The sequence below is a fragment of the Lygodium microphyllum genome, chromosome 11 (genome assembly GCF_053477565.2).
Source record: "Lygodium microphyllum isolate KBCC chromosome 11, Lygodium_microphyllum_v1.1.10, whole genome shotgun sequence".
NCBI classification, from domain to species: Eukaryota; Viridiplantae; Streptophyta; class Polypodiopsida; order Schizaeales; family Lygodiaceae; genus Lygodium; species Lygodium microphyllum.
Genome location: NC_141145.1, coordinates 125837111 through 125850943, shown reverse-complemented (window position 1 = coordinate 125850943; position 13833 = coordinate 125837111).

Sequence of the window (13833 nt, the reverse complement as noted above, 5' to 3'; positions counted from 1 at the left end):
TATGCAGGCTAACCTATCCCATATGCACAATGGTGCCTACTGCAGTTTCCTACTTTCCTATAAAGCATTGTACTTGCTTCCTTTTCTTAATGCAATGATAGTACTCTTTTCTTTTCAGTGAAGTGTCAATGTCATTGTCCACATACACAAGATTGTGTTTATGAGTCAAAGTCTCAATCTTGGAACCTAATTCACTTGTGTAACAAACAATGTCTTTGTCTTCTCCATCATGAGTCCACACTTCTCCTTCCATCCACCATAAATCACTACCATGCTCTAGATCCCGCATTTCTCACATGGTATCAGAGCCCAGTCGGGCATGGTTCAGCTCTCCTCTGCTCTCTCTCAGCTCATGTTAATCTCTGGTCAGCTTAGTTCCATCTCATGACTTCATCTCCCAACTCTATCCTCACTGAAGCTTCCATGGCAGCCATAGCCAGCAGCACCCTGTCAGATTAAGCTGTTTATATCTCACTCCACAGGTCAAATCTCTTGGAGCTTCCTTCTGGAAAAGTATTCCCCAACTCACAAAGCTTTCCTGTATCACATCAATCCAGGACATTTGACCATCTGGAGCTCAGCATTGTGAAAATTCCTAGTCACTGCCATAGTCTTCAACTGTGACCTGCAGGACATACCCTCCATGGAGCCTTCATATCTCTCTCTGTAGAGTATATCTTCGGAAACTTCCTTCTAGACATATCTTCCTTCACTCAGGGCGCTCCCTCCTGGCACAACAAACAACCACATTGGTGATCTACAGCCCTGGCATTGCACAAATTCGTCATCGCTGTTCTGAACTGCGTCGAATCTGATCGAGCTGCCTGCGCGCGCCATACTGCCTGCAATCTAATCTATTATCATGGGGCTTTGGTAGCCCATGAAGTAAGCTTCCTAGGCATGTAAAATTTTTTGAAAATGATCAAGTATAGCTCCTGCAATCTGAGAAAAACCACGCCCCTGTCTCAGAAACCCTAATTCCACCATAGCCAAAATTTCTCAAGTTTTTTTTTCCCTCAGTTTTTCTCACTCCTGACACTAAACCAAGCTAAATCCCACTCTAATCCATTAACCCAGCATCAAATCAAGGAGGGGAAGGACCTGAGAAGATTGAAGAATGATCCCGAACAAGAAGAATCAAGCTCAACATCAACACTAACATAGTGTGTTTTCACACTGTCACTAACCGTGTCTCTTGACACACTGCATTCTGCTCTTCTACTGATAAAATCTTAGAATTCTGGTGTTGATTTGCTGCTGATCTTGCAACCTCAACATGGGAAAAGACTCTCCAAATCCTCGATTCAAAGGAGTCGGGTTTCACACCTGGCAAACCCGCATCAAGCTCATCTTGATGAAAAAGGGTCTCTGGGCCATCACAAATGGCAAAGAGAAGAAACCTCGGGACGCGGACCTTGCAACTACTTGGCAAAATAATGATGACAGAGCCCAGGCCATTATCAAACTGGAGCTAGACGACAATTATATCCACCATGTGGATAACTGTGAGACCTCACAGGATACATGGAAAAGACTTGACACCTTGTTCGGTGCACAATCTAAATCATCAAAGTATGGTCTTCTGATTGAGTTCTTCAGGCTTGAAATGAAGTCCAACACATCACTTGCCACACATCTCAATTACATGGAAGGACTCGTAACCCAACTTGCAAGAATCAACATTAAAATGGATGAAGATGTTTGCATCGGTGTTCTACTTAAGAGTTTGCCTCCTAAATATAATAATGTATCAACAACTTTAATCAACATGCCAAATCCTGAACTTGTTGATATCCAGGCATCACTGTTAGAAGAAGAAAAGAAGCTAAAAACTAAGGAAGAACCAAGTACCTCTAGAGATGAGCATGCATTATATGTTGGCAACAGGTACAAAGGCAAGAAGGATCAGCTCTTCTGTGACTTCTGCAAAAGGACCAGACACACCGAGAAGTTCTACCACGCAAGAAAGAGATCCCAAAAGGCCTATCTAGTCGCAGTCAAAGAAGAAGAAGAAAATGGAGCAAAGGAAGAAGTAGATGAAGATGAAGACCACCAGGATCGGAAGGACAAGACTCATCAGTCCTTCTACTCTCATAACTCTGATAGACTGTTTTAAAAGCCTTGTATTTACTTGCCCTAATGCTTCCTACCATAAGCTTTGTAAACTCCTCATGTAACTTGGCATTACAGTCCCTGTACACTTTGTGAGGCCCCTGTTACAGCCTCTGGATGTTCATCATGTTTTGGTACCCACACTTAGCCTTTTTGTGCGACAACCTCTAGTGTCTACCATGTTTGTGGTGTGCCCACACTTTACAGGTGGTTCTCATTACAGCCTCTACACACTTTGTGCCTTTTTTAGTTGTGATTGAGGAGGAGTGTTGAGAATCAGTAATCAGACTCACTAAACAGCCTCTTTGTATGGAGCTTCAGGGTCAAGGATATGCAGGCTAACCTATCCCATATGCACAATGGTGCCTACTGCAGTTTCCTACTTTCCTATAAAGCATTGTACTTGCTTCCTTTTCTTAATGCAATGATAGTACTCTTTTCTTTTCAGTGAAGTGTCAATGTCATTGTCCACATACACAAGATTGTGTTTATGAGTCCAAGTCTCAATCTTGGAACCTAATTCACTTGTGTAACAAACAGTGTCTTTGTCTTCTCCATCATGAATCCACACTTCTCCTTCCATCCACCATAAATCACTACCATGCTTTAGATCCCGCATTTCTCACACTCCCCTCTTGGGCACTGAATTAGCATACTCCTCTCTTTCCCCTTGGCATTTTGACCCTGGGAATCAACTCCCATGGTGGACATCAGCTGGGACAGTTTGGAACAGCTTGGGGCAGCCATGGATTCTTCAAACTGAAGCTTTCTTTGACCCGGGGAGCTCATGCCCCACAAGCCCTTCAGCCCTGAATGATTTCTCTTGCCTGGATGAAGATATTGAGTTCAACATGCATGGGAGCTTTGTGGGCAGCCATGAAAGCTTCACTTGAAGCTTCCCATCTCTGAAGCTCAAGCTCAGGGACAAGCAAGGGAGCCTTCTTCATCAGCAAGAGAATTCGAATGCTGAAGTATTCTTCCATGGATGCCCAACCAACAACCGAACTTGATCAATAGAGCAATTGGGCACCATGATGACTTATGCTTCAATGGCCTTCCCAAGCATTAAAGAGGTATGCCAATCTGATTTTAATCTCTCAATTTAGCCACTTGCTGAGCTTAATCCATTGTTGGAGAGATTCGAGATTGCATATGTTAATAGTTCAATCATCTTCGTGTGCATGCATCACACCTCTTCCTGGAAATTATTGTAATGGATGACATTAATCCCCATTTGGTCTTGTGATCTTGGATGATCCCAAAATGAATAATATCCGTTGTAAGTTGGGTAAGTAGCAGCCAGTGAGTCACTAGATTGCCAAGGTAATCCCTACCCCAACCTTTGTCATTCCTTGTATCTCATGAAAAGGCCAAATGTCTTCTTTCCAATGCATCTCATGCTGATTGCCTAATAAAAATGTCTGCCATGTATGCTTCAGCTAAGGAAAAAAGGCCGATGCCAGGTGAGGTGGTAAGACAAAAGAGAGGCGACCCTCCCTTACCACTTAAGACCCTGAAGGGGTGCACAACTTGGCTCGGGGGAAACTTTGCCCACCTCCTGGTGATCCGGAGCCCGATACTTGTATGCAGGTGCATATATTTCCATGAGCTCCACTCCCCTGTCCCAATGATCCCCCTTGGATACCCCACAATGCTAATGGCACCCCATGTATGACACTTGAAGTACATGCAGTCAAGGAGATGTATAGAAGTGAATGTACTTATGCATTAAGGGCAGAACTAATGGGTATGCAATAATTCTTGGGATTATGCTCCGTATACTCAAGATTCTATTGATGTGGCTAATCAGGCCCTTGATCTATGCTCTATCCATGTAAGACCTTGGTACTAAGGGACATGCAGTGTTTTTGGTCACAGTCTTGTAAGATTGTCACAAAGATTCCATTGCAGAAATTTTATTCTAAATTTGGGAGTGAATCCTATAGCTTACCTCAAAGAGGGCTTTGTCCCCTCCGGTTTGGATCAAAAATCTCCCCAATTGGAGCTACGGTTTGAAAATTATGCCCATTTTTGTGCACTAGGGTCACTGTGGACAGGATGCAAACCACTCTAGGACAAGCACAATAAACCCATTACAGAAAATTCTGATCATTTTCTATCACAAAAGTTAATAGCTCATCTCGAAGAGGATGTTGTCCCCTCCAACTTAAGCCCAAAACCTCTTCAATTGGAGTTTCCTACAAAGAGTTACGCCCCTTTTATTGACAGAAGGTCCTGTGGAGTGCATCTAGATGGCTGGCCAGAAAGGCAAAAACAAGGCCCAAGAGGAACTCCAGAGGGAGATTAGAGACTCCTAGACCTCCATGAATGAGGAACTAAGCTCGGCACAAGATTACCATGGTGACACACAGGAGGAAATGCCTGAACGGACCCATATATCCTTCTCAATCACACCCTCTACCAACATGAGCTCCGTCATATGGAACGACACAATGATATGGTCACCAACTACCGCCAAATGATATCCAAGTTTGATGAAGCGATCGAGCACATGGATATCTCAAACTCGGAGACTCAATAGACCTTGGAGCAGCTCATTGCTCTTGTTGCCCAATTAGTGACTGCTTCATCCCAAGAGAAGACCAATGACTCTAGGCATGAGTCTAGAAGTCCTCCCCATCAGGAACTGTTGCATGGTCCACAGGGTATACTTGGTGCTAAGGGAATTTCCCCTTCTACCTATGAGATCGGGGAACCCTCTCATATGCATGATAAGCCCCTATTGAATTCCCCCATCCACCATGCAGGCACCATCCATTTGAGGCCTTCTCCCACCTTGGGTCGGATTTCCCCCGCTCTACCTAGGAGCCCCCATGCACCCCATATGAATCAGCCCCATCAAGGACAATATAGTGCAAACGGCTAGCCTGACAATCATGGACATCATGGTTATAATGGACAACATGGGCTTAATGCACCACAAGGGATGTGTGGACAGCAAGGCATGTATGGCCACCACGGGTTGCATGGACAGCAAGGATTTCATGGGTAGCATAGTCCCTATGATCTACGCGACAAGGTCATCCTAACAAAGTACAATGGGAAATCCCCCTCACCATCTGACTTGGAGGAATGGACGTCCAAGTTGGAGTCCTACTTCAATATCTACCCCCGCATTGACGATCAGAAAATACTTTTTGCTTCTCTCCACTTGGAAGGGTTTTCCCACACATGGTAGCGCTATGTCAACTGAAAGAATCAACAGTTCATTGACTGGGAATATTTTAAAATGCATATGGTCCAAGTCTTTGTGTTCCCTGTGGAAAAAGAACAGTTGGCAAGATGATGGTACACTCTTGACCAATGTAACCTCCCTGTACGTGAATACGCAAATCAGTTCATGAATTTGACCATGTATGTGGAGAGCATTAGCGACGATACTAAATTGCACAAGTCCATCTATGGGTTGGAACCGAGTTTGTCGGCCGATGTCATGGCCCAAAAACCTAACACACTGTTTGATGCAATTGAATTGGCTGAGAGATATGCAAGAAAGTACCGTAAGAATGAGCATTTTCAGCAAGGTGTTGGACAACCCCGCATTCCTTCATGATCAGCCCCATACAGAGGTGGTTTTTGAGACATTTCTATGCCTAATAACAGCCCCAAAGTACCCACTGGCCTTCCATGCTGAAAGAAAAATGGACACTTTTGGGCCAGCATCGGGCTCTAATGTTGAAAATAGGTATGTTGAAAATAAACAGTCCACTGTGTCACCGTACTAAGGATCCAATAACCAACGGTTCATTCCCCCAGATGTTGTGAAGGAACGAAAGGAATGAAAGGAAAAGGGCCTATGTATAAGACACATAAGGTCAAAGTTCATAGTATGTATGTCATGGAAGATTGGCACACTGAGGAGGATGACCTGCCCATTGACCAGGCTAAGCCCATAGAGGATGTTGATCACGAGTAGTTCTATGACCTCGATGATGGGTTTCCCTTTGACCCGGGCGGTGCTCCATCATAGATACTTGATTTGACATCCCACCCACCTCCCATTTCCCTTTACTAATCTCCTCGGATGCTTGGACAGGTTCCTGTAGCCCCAGTACCCTTCGTATTCAAGGCAGTATCGATGAAAGCATGTGTTTATCCTTCTGGATAGTGGCAGCACTCACAATTTTGTCAATAAATCAACCATTGATCGGTTGAAATGCACCCCTATGGCATTACACCACCCCTTGAAGGTCCAAGTAGCAAATGGAGAAGAAGAAATTAGCACACATGTATGTCTTGCAGTTCCCTTATGCTTGGCTGAAAATTATGTGGCACTAGTTGACCTGATTGCCCTAGATATGGGCCCCATTGACATTGTCTTGGGCTGTGATTGGCTGAAACAATTGGGGAAGATTGCGATGGACTTCTCTAGCTTTACATGGAGTTTATGATGCATGGACAGCTTATCCACCTAGAGGGAGTTCAAGATCATGCTGATTTTCAGCTCATTACAGCAAAGCAACTCAAGTGCGAGTTTAAGAAATGCTCACAGATCTTTGTTTTGCATTTAAATAAGGACAATTCTGATAAGCCCTCTGTAGTATCTCATGATTCAGCCTTGCAAGCCTTACTTGAGGAATACAATGGCCTATTTTAGATGCCTACATCCCTCCCTCCCAAGAGACAAGTGGACCACACCCACTTGACCTAGAGCCCCATTCCAAGCCAGTGAATAAACCCCCCTATAGACTCTCCAAGTGTGAGCGCGAAGGGGTTGCAAAGCAAATCAAGGAGTTGTTAGAGATGGGTCTCATTGAGCCGAGTTCTTCCCCCTATGCATCCCTCGTCCTCTTAGTCAAAAAGAAAGATGGCTCCTTTCGCATGTGCATTGACTACAGAGATTTGAACAAAATTACAGTGAAGAACCGCTATTCCATCCCACGGATTGATGATTTGTTGGATGAGTTGAAAGGGGCATGCTTTTTCACTAAGATTGACTTGCATTCTGGCTATCTTCAGATCCATATATGGGCGGGAGATGAGGCCAAAACGGCCTTTAGGACTAATCATGGGCTCTAACATTTTCTAGTGATGCCTTTTGGGTTGAGTAACGCCCCCGCCACCTTTTAGAGCCTATGAACAAAATCCTACAGCCCTTTCTGTTCAAGTTTGTACTTGTTTTCTTTAATGACATCCTCATTTACAGCAAGTCATCCACGGAGCACTTGGCACACGTTTGGAGGGTCTTTGACATATTGACAGAGCATTGAATCTTTGCTAAGGAGAGCAAATGCATGCATATTCATGTAGACATCTATGGAGTACTTGGGACACATTGTGAGCAAAAATGGTATACAGGCTGACCTGAAGAAGGTGCAATGTGTTAGAGACTGGCCCACTCTCGCCACCACCACTTCTTTGCGTGGCTTCCTTGGTCTCTCTTCATTCTACAAACGCTTCATTAAACACTATGCCACCATTGCATCACCTTTGAATGATCACTTGAAAAAGGAGTCATTCTTTTGGGATGCCACTGCGAATCATAGCTTCAAACAGTTAAAGGACGCACTTACTTCAACCCCCATCCTTGTTTGCCTTGACTTCTCTAAGCTGTTTACCATTCATTGTGATGCCGGTGGCTGGGGTATTGGTGCAGTGTTGTTGCAAGAGCATGGTGTGATTGCATTTGAGAGCTGCAAGCTCGATGAGAAGGAAATGCAAATGAATGTATATGACTAGGAGATGTTGGTCATTCTCCATGCCATCAAGAAATGGCACCACTATTTGTATGGCAACCAATTCCAAGTAAAAAGCGACCACCGATTCCTTCAGTACTTCTTGACCTAGTCTACTTTGACTCCTAAGCGACAGTGGAGAGATAGAGAGAGAGAGGAGCTTAGAGAAACAAAGAGCGATGAAAGAAAGGAAACAAAGAAAGGGAAAGAGAGAAAGAAAGAGGGGTGGGGAGAGAAATAGAGAGAGAGGAGAGATAAAAATAGAGGGGGAGAGAAAAAGAAGGGAGAGAAATAAAGAGATGGAGGGAGGGAGGAGAGAGGAAGGAGAGATAAAAATAGAGAGGGGAAAGAGGAAGAGAGAAACAGAGAGATGGAGGAAGGGAAGAGAGAGAAAATTAGATGGGTGGCAACCTTACAGAACTATGACTTTGATATTTCACACACTTGGGGCAATGATGATATTGTGACTGATTCAATCTCTTGAATGTGGGCATGCAAGGTGTCCTCTATCTCAAAATTGCACAGCTATTGGGTTGAAGAGCTTCAAGAGGCTTACTTGTTAGATGATCACTTCAGCCACACATTTCAGAAATTACAGCATGGGGTCGTGGCTGAAAACTCCCAATATCAGCTTAAGCATGGCCTTCTTTTGTCCCATGGCAAGATTGTCATCCCCCACACTTCCCCCTTCATGTAGAAGATCATGGAAGAGATGCATTCTTGCCCCACTGTTGGTCACTTGGGTGTTTTCAAAACATATGATAGGATTGCTAAAAGCTTTTATTGGAAAGGCTTATGGCGGGATGTCAAGGATTTCGTGACCAAATGTGTCCCATGCCAACAGAACAAGGATAGTACACTCAGGCCCGTTGGCCTCTTGCAGCCCCTCCCTATCCCTGAAGGGAAATTGACTCACATCAGATGGACTTTATCACTGGCCTTCCTGTCGACTAAGAAAGGGTGGAACAATATCTATGTGGTCGTTGATCGTCTCATCAAAGCTACCCACTTTATCCCCACTAAGATCCAATACACTACCTCCCAGGTGGCCACTCAGTTTATGGAAAATGTCTTCAAGCTGCATGGCTTGCCACAAGTGATAGTACATGATCGGGATGCAAGGTTTATGGGTAGCTTCTGGCAGTAAATTTTTACCTCCATGGGGACCAAGCTTGCTCCATCCACTGCATACCACCCTCAGACTGATGGCCAAACTGAAAGAGTGAATAAATGGCTTGAGTCATATTTAAGGCACTTTTGCCATGATGTTCAGCACAGTTGGGATACGTGGCTTCACTTGGCTGAGTTTGCCTATAATAACTCCACGCACTCTAACATTGGAGTTTCCCCTTTTGAGTGGGTATAAGGTTCCCCTCCCCACAGTCTTATTTAATGATAAGATCAATCCTTAGAGTCAGGTTGAATTGGATCACATGCAAGCTTTACTTCAGCAATGCAAAATGAACCTTCAAAAGGCCCAAACACACATGAAACTCTATGCTGATGAAAAATGAAGGCATTTGGAATACCAAGAAGGGGAATTGGTCCTTTTGAAAGTCCCTAAGTCCCGCTACTCAACTCTCAAAGAGGGCAGCAATAACAAGTTGGCCCACTACTTCTATGGCCCATACCGGATCCTGAAGAGAGTTGGTGACTTGGCCTACTGCTTAGAACTTCCCCCTACCACCAAAATCCACAATGTGTTTCATGTCAACCAACTGAAAACCTTTGTAGGCTCCTCAGTGGACTATGTGGAAGAACTTTCCTCGATAGATGAAGAGGGCATCACTCAATATGTCCCTGAAGCAATCATTGGGCAGCGAGATAAGCACTTACGGTCCCGATCCATCAAAGAATACCTCATCAAATGGCAAGGCCTACCCTTGGAAGAGGCCTCTTGGCACCCAACAACCATCCTCAATGAATTACCTACCTCCGTGAGGCCCAACGATTGGAAGAGTAGCCAATCATGCCCCAAATGAACCACCTTCTGCTCGCATACTGCACACTATTTTAGAACAATTTTGTACTTACTCAAATCACATGCATGTGCATTCTACATAGGCTGAAATTACTCATCATAATCTCTCTTTCGACATGTGGTATGCCCTATTTGAAGCAGCCTACCAAAAGTTATGACCTGTTTACTTCAGCATACCAGTGCCGGATTGCATGATGTCCCTAGTCTCTCCACACCTAATTTTCATTGTCAAAGGGCTCTGAGTAGTACTTTGCGACCCTCCCTTAGCCCACCCATCACTCCCCTCTATTTCTCCTTGTTTTTGAGGGTAAAAACCTTCTGAGTGGGGATGGATTGTAACAAGCGGGATACACACCGACTAGGGTTTAGACACCCCGTCACACCGACCGGGGTATTTAAGGTGTAAGAGCCCCAAATTAGGGCAACTAGTTATTATCAAGATCATACTCTTCACCTTCATCTCGAGCTTCCATGGCTTCCTCCTTCCTTCTCTCTTGCTTTCTCTCTTTCTCTCTCTTCTTCTAGTCTTCTTCCTTCTTCTTCTTGCTTTCTTTCTCTCTTCTCAGCTCTTCTTCTCTCTCCTCTCAGCTTCTTTCATTACATAAGATTTGAAGGAGTACATGGTTAAATCTATCTTGGTAGGATATTATTTCCTGCCTTCATCTCAGACTATCAATTCCCAAGTCTGAAGCCTTGGCTGCTAAGTGGCAGAGGCTGATAACTAACTCCTCTTGGTCCTCCATGGGGACTATGCATGGTGACTCTTCACTTTCCAAAAGTGTGTGGTTATCTCCATTTTCCTATGACCTAGAGTGTGCCCCAATTCAGAGAAACAACAGGCTAGCAAAAGCATTGCATGATAAAGGTATTAGAGTATGGGATATCTTGTGGGACAATACTGTAGGTGCTTGGATGCAAGCTAAATTGTTGCGGATCAGATATGAGTTAAACAATAAGGAGTTTGACTTCCTATGTTCAGTTTTGATTCATCTGAAGACAATATGGCCAACCTCATCATTTAGAAAGAATGACTCAATTTTGAAAGACCTTATTAGCTATGCGGGTAAGCCACTGGTTCGCTACAAATCTCTAAGGGATGTAGTAGCTCCCTCCAATGCCATATTCCTCTCTTTGCAAAGTAAGTGGAGGAACGAGTTCCTTATGGCCAGCTTTAGAACTTGGAATAAGAGACTTAAAAGACTCTGGGAGACTACATCGTCTCTTAGATTGAATTCATTTCAGTGGCATCTATTGCTCAAGAAACTCCCTCTCAGGTGCCGTTTAGTTGACAAAATACAAATGTCCCCTCTATGTCCCTTATGTAGAAGAGCAATGGAGACTGATAAACATCTTTTTTGGGATTGTGTACAAGTGAAGCCTGTTTGGAGGAAAGAAGTGGTGGATTAGATAGGCGATTTTGAATGATAGGATGAGCTTCTCAGTGATCTTATTTGGAGATCAAGGCTCGTTGGATGATGACACGTGGAGGTTGATCAAAGTCTCATGTTTGCTATCACTCTGAAATTTATCTGGTCATGGAGGAACACGTGTGTTCAACTCTTGCAATATCAAGAGTACTATTGATGCTATAGGGGCTCTAAAGGGTGAAATTTTACTCGTGTTGAAGCAACTCAAGGATGTGCAATGGATCTTTAAAGTTTTTTGTAAGAAACTTTGTGTTTTGGCCTAGGCCAAGGGGCATAACTTCCATGCTGTAACTACACTTATCCTAGTTCTCGCATTATTTAAAAAAAAAGTAGGACATAGGCATAACATGCCTCTATAGAAGTAGAAGCCATGAAGGTTAATGAAGATTAGTCTTAAATGTTGATGAGGCAATATTTGGTTGGTTAAGAGGTAAATAATTGCATTTAGTAAGATTTTTGGTCCTCCTTTTGCGGGTTTTTGTGGTTATTTTCCTTGATACTAAAAACAACTATTACAATCATTATTTGTGCATGTAAGATCTACAATTGAATGCTCTTACTTGTAGAGATCTTCTTCATCTTCTTATGCACCTTCTCTTTCATTTATCTGTGTTGCAAGTTTTACTTCTTTTATTTATACTTACTAGCTACTTTTTACTTCCACTTTTTAAAAGGAACGTGGTGCTAGTACAAGGGCTTTTGATTGCATAGTCTAGCACTTTTGAGGCCTTTGGCTCTTTTATCATTTTGTGAATGTTTTCTTTTGACTTTTTTTTTGGGGGTTTAACCATCCCATAAGGTGGCTAGAATCATCCCTCTTGTTTGAGTCTCTCTCAAACACACACATGCGTGCATATATGGTTTGTTTCTCTTCTTCTTCATCTCCTTTACCATTACTACTCTTAAGTGTATATCATAAAGGTCTTATGTTTCTTCTTCATTCAATTTTACATCAAATGCTCTTCTATTTGGTGTTAGAGCATGTTCATATTCAATCCACTCATTGTTCTCATATCCAAGCAACTTTTCTATATGGTGTTAGAGCATGTTCATGTTGGGTTTTGATGTATACATTTCATGGGAGTGCATAATCACTCACAAGGTTCCTACACACTAATTATGTGTAATGTTATTAAGGATGCACATTGTTGGCAATAGTGGCATGCATAAAGCTTTAGTGCAATAATTCTCAACGAATAAAATCTAAAATGGTGCCAAGTTGGTGGGCTAGACTATGCAATCAAAAGCACTTGTACTTAATGCATTGGCCTTCAAGATGTGGACACCTTGGCGCTTATTAAAATGTGTCCTCATTTCCCCAAAAGGAAGCCACAAATTGCTTCACACAATGATTGATATGACTTTTAGCAATGAGTTCAATTGATAATAATCATAAAACATAATGCATTAGATTCCTACAAATCCAAGATTACACCACGTGTTTAAGGATTCCATTGACAACATTCAAAGCACTCAATCTACATTGTTTTTAGAGTATCCACCCCGATGCAACATTTACTTTGATGGTGGAATGTACCATCAAAATGAACCTAAAATGAGCCTTCTTCAATGTGTGTGTGTGTGCGCGCACACGCATGCACGCACATGCATGTGTGTACACATGCACTCACACACATATGTGCATGCATGCATGTGTGCATATGCAGTATGCAAGCATGCATGCATGCACGTGTGCATGTTTGGTATGTGTCCATTCACATGTGCATGTGAATATGTGTAGTTACATGTATATGAGCATGCATTTGTATGTATGTATTCCTTTTGTCATGGAACATTTGTTAGGTTCCCTATGCTTGTATACTTTTCAAAAATTTATGTGGTATGTGAACTATGAAGAATGACCTTTTAATAAACCATGTGAATACATGGAAATAAGTGAACTTTATAAAAACAAGGTGGACCTGCTTAAGGCTTAGCATATTCCACTGAAACTTATACATTTTAATGTAAGATTTCATTTGATGGATCCCTTTCACCAAAATGCAATCAAGGAAAATTGTTGCACCTATGAGATCATTAGAAGCTTAATTAAATGGTTTGATGGCCCTTCTCTTAAGGTAAGGGTGTCCATAAAGTGATAAACCCCCCATAAAATGCCAATGCACCACCCTTTCTCAACATGCACTTGGGAGCTAATGAAGTGATATAGTTTCAATGGTGTGATTGGAGGAGACAGAGCATGAGTAATGGCTTGCTGCCATGAAACCCGTTTTTCTAGTGGGGAAGGTCTACAATTTTTTTGCATGCTTTTTTGTTAGAATAAAAAAATTGTTGACCTTCGATCTCATTGACCAGAGCAATGTGTGGTGCCAAAATTATTTTCTGGCTTTGTCTTAGTCTTCTTAACATTTGCACGAAAGGAATGTCCCAAATCTGAGCAACATTGAACTCCCAAAAGGGAGCAAGGTAGATGCCATTATACCAGCATGCTTCCCTACTCTATAAGCAACATTCAGACTTAGGTCTAGAGAGTGTGTGCTTGTTAAGATTGTTCCTTATAAAGTTGGATCTTGCAAACTTTATGGTTCAAACTTAAAATTTAAAATGGACAATATTTAAGATTTAGACGAGCTTATAGTTTGTTAGATTCATGGAG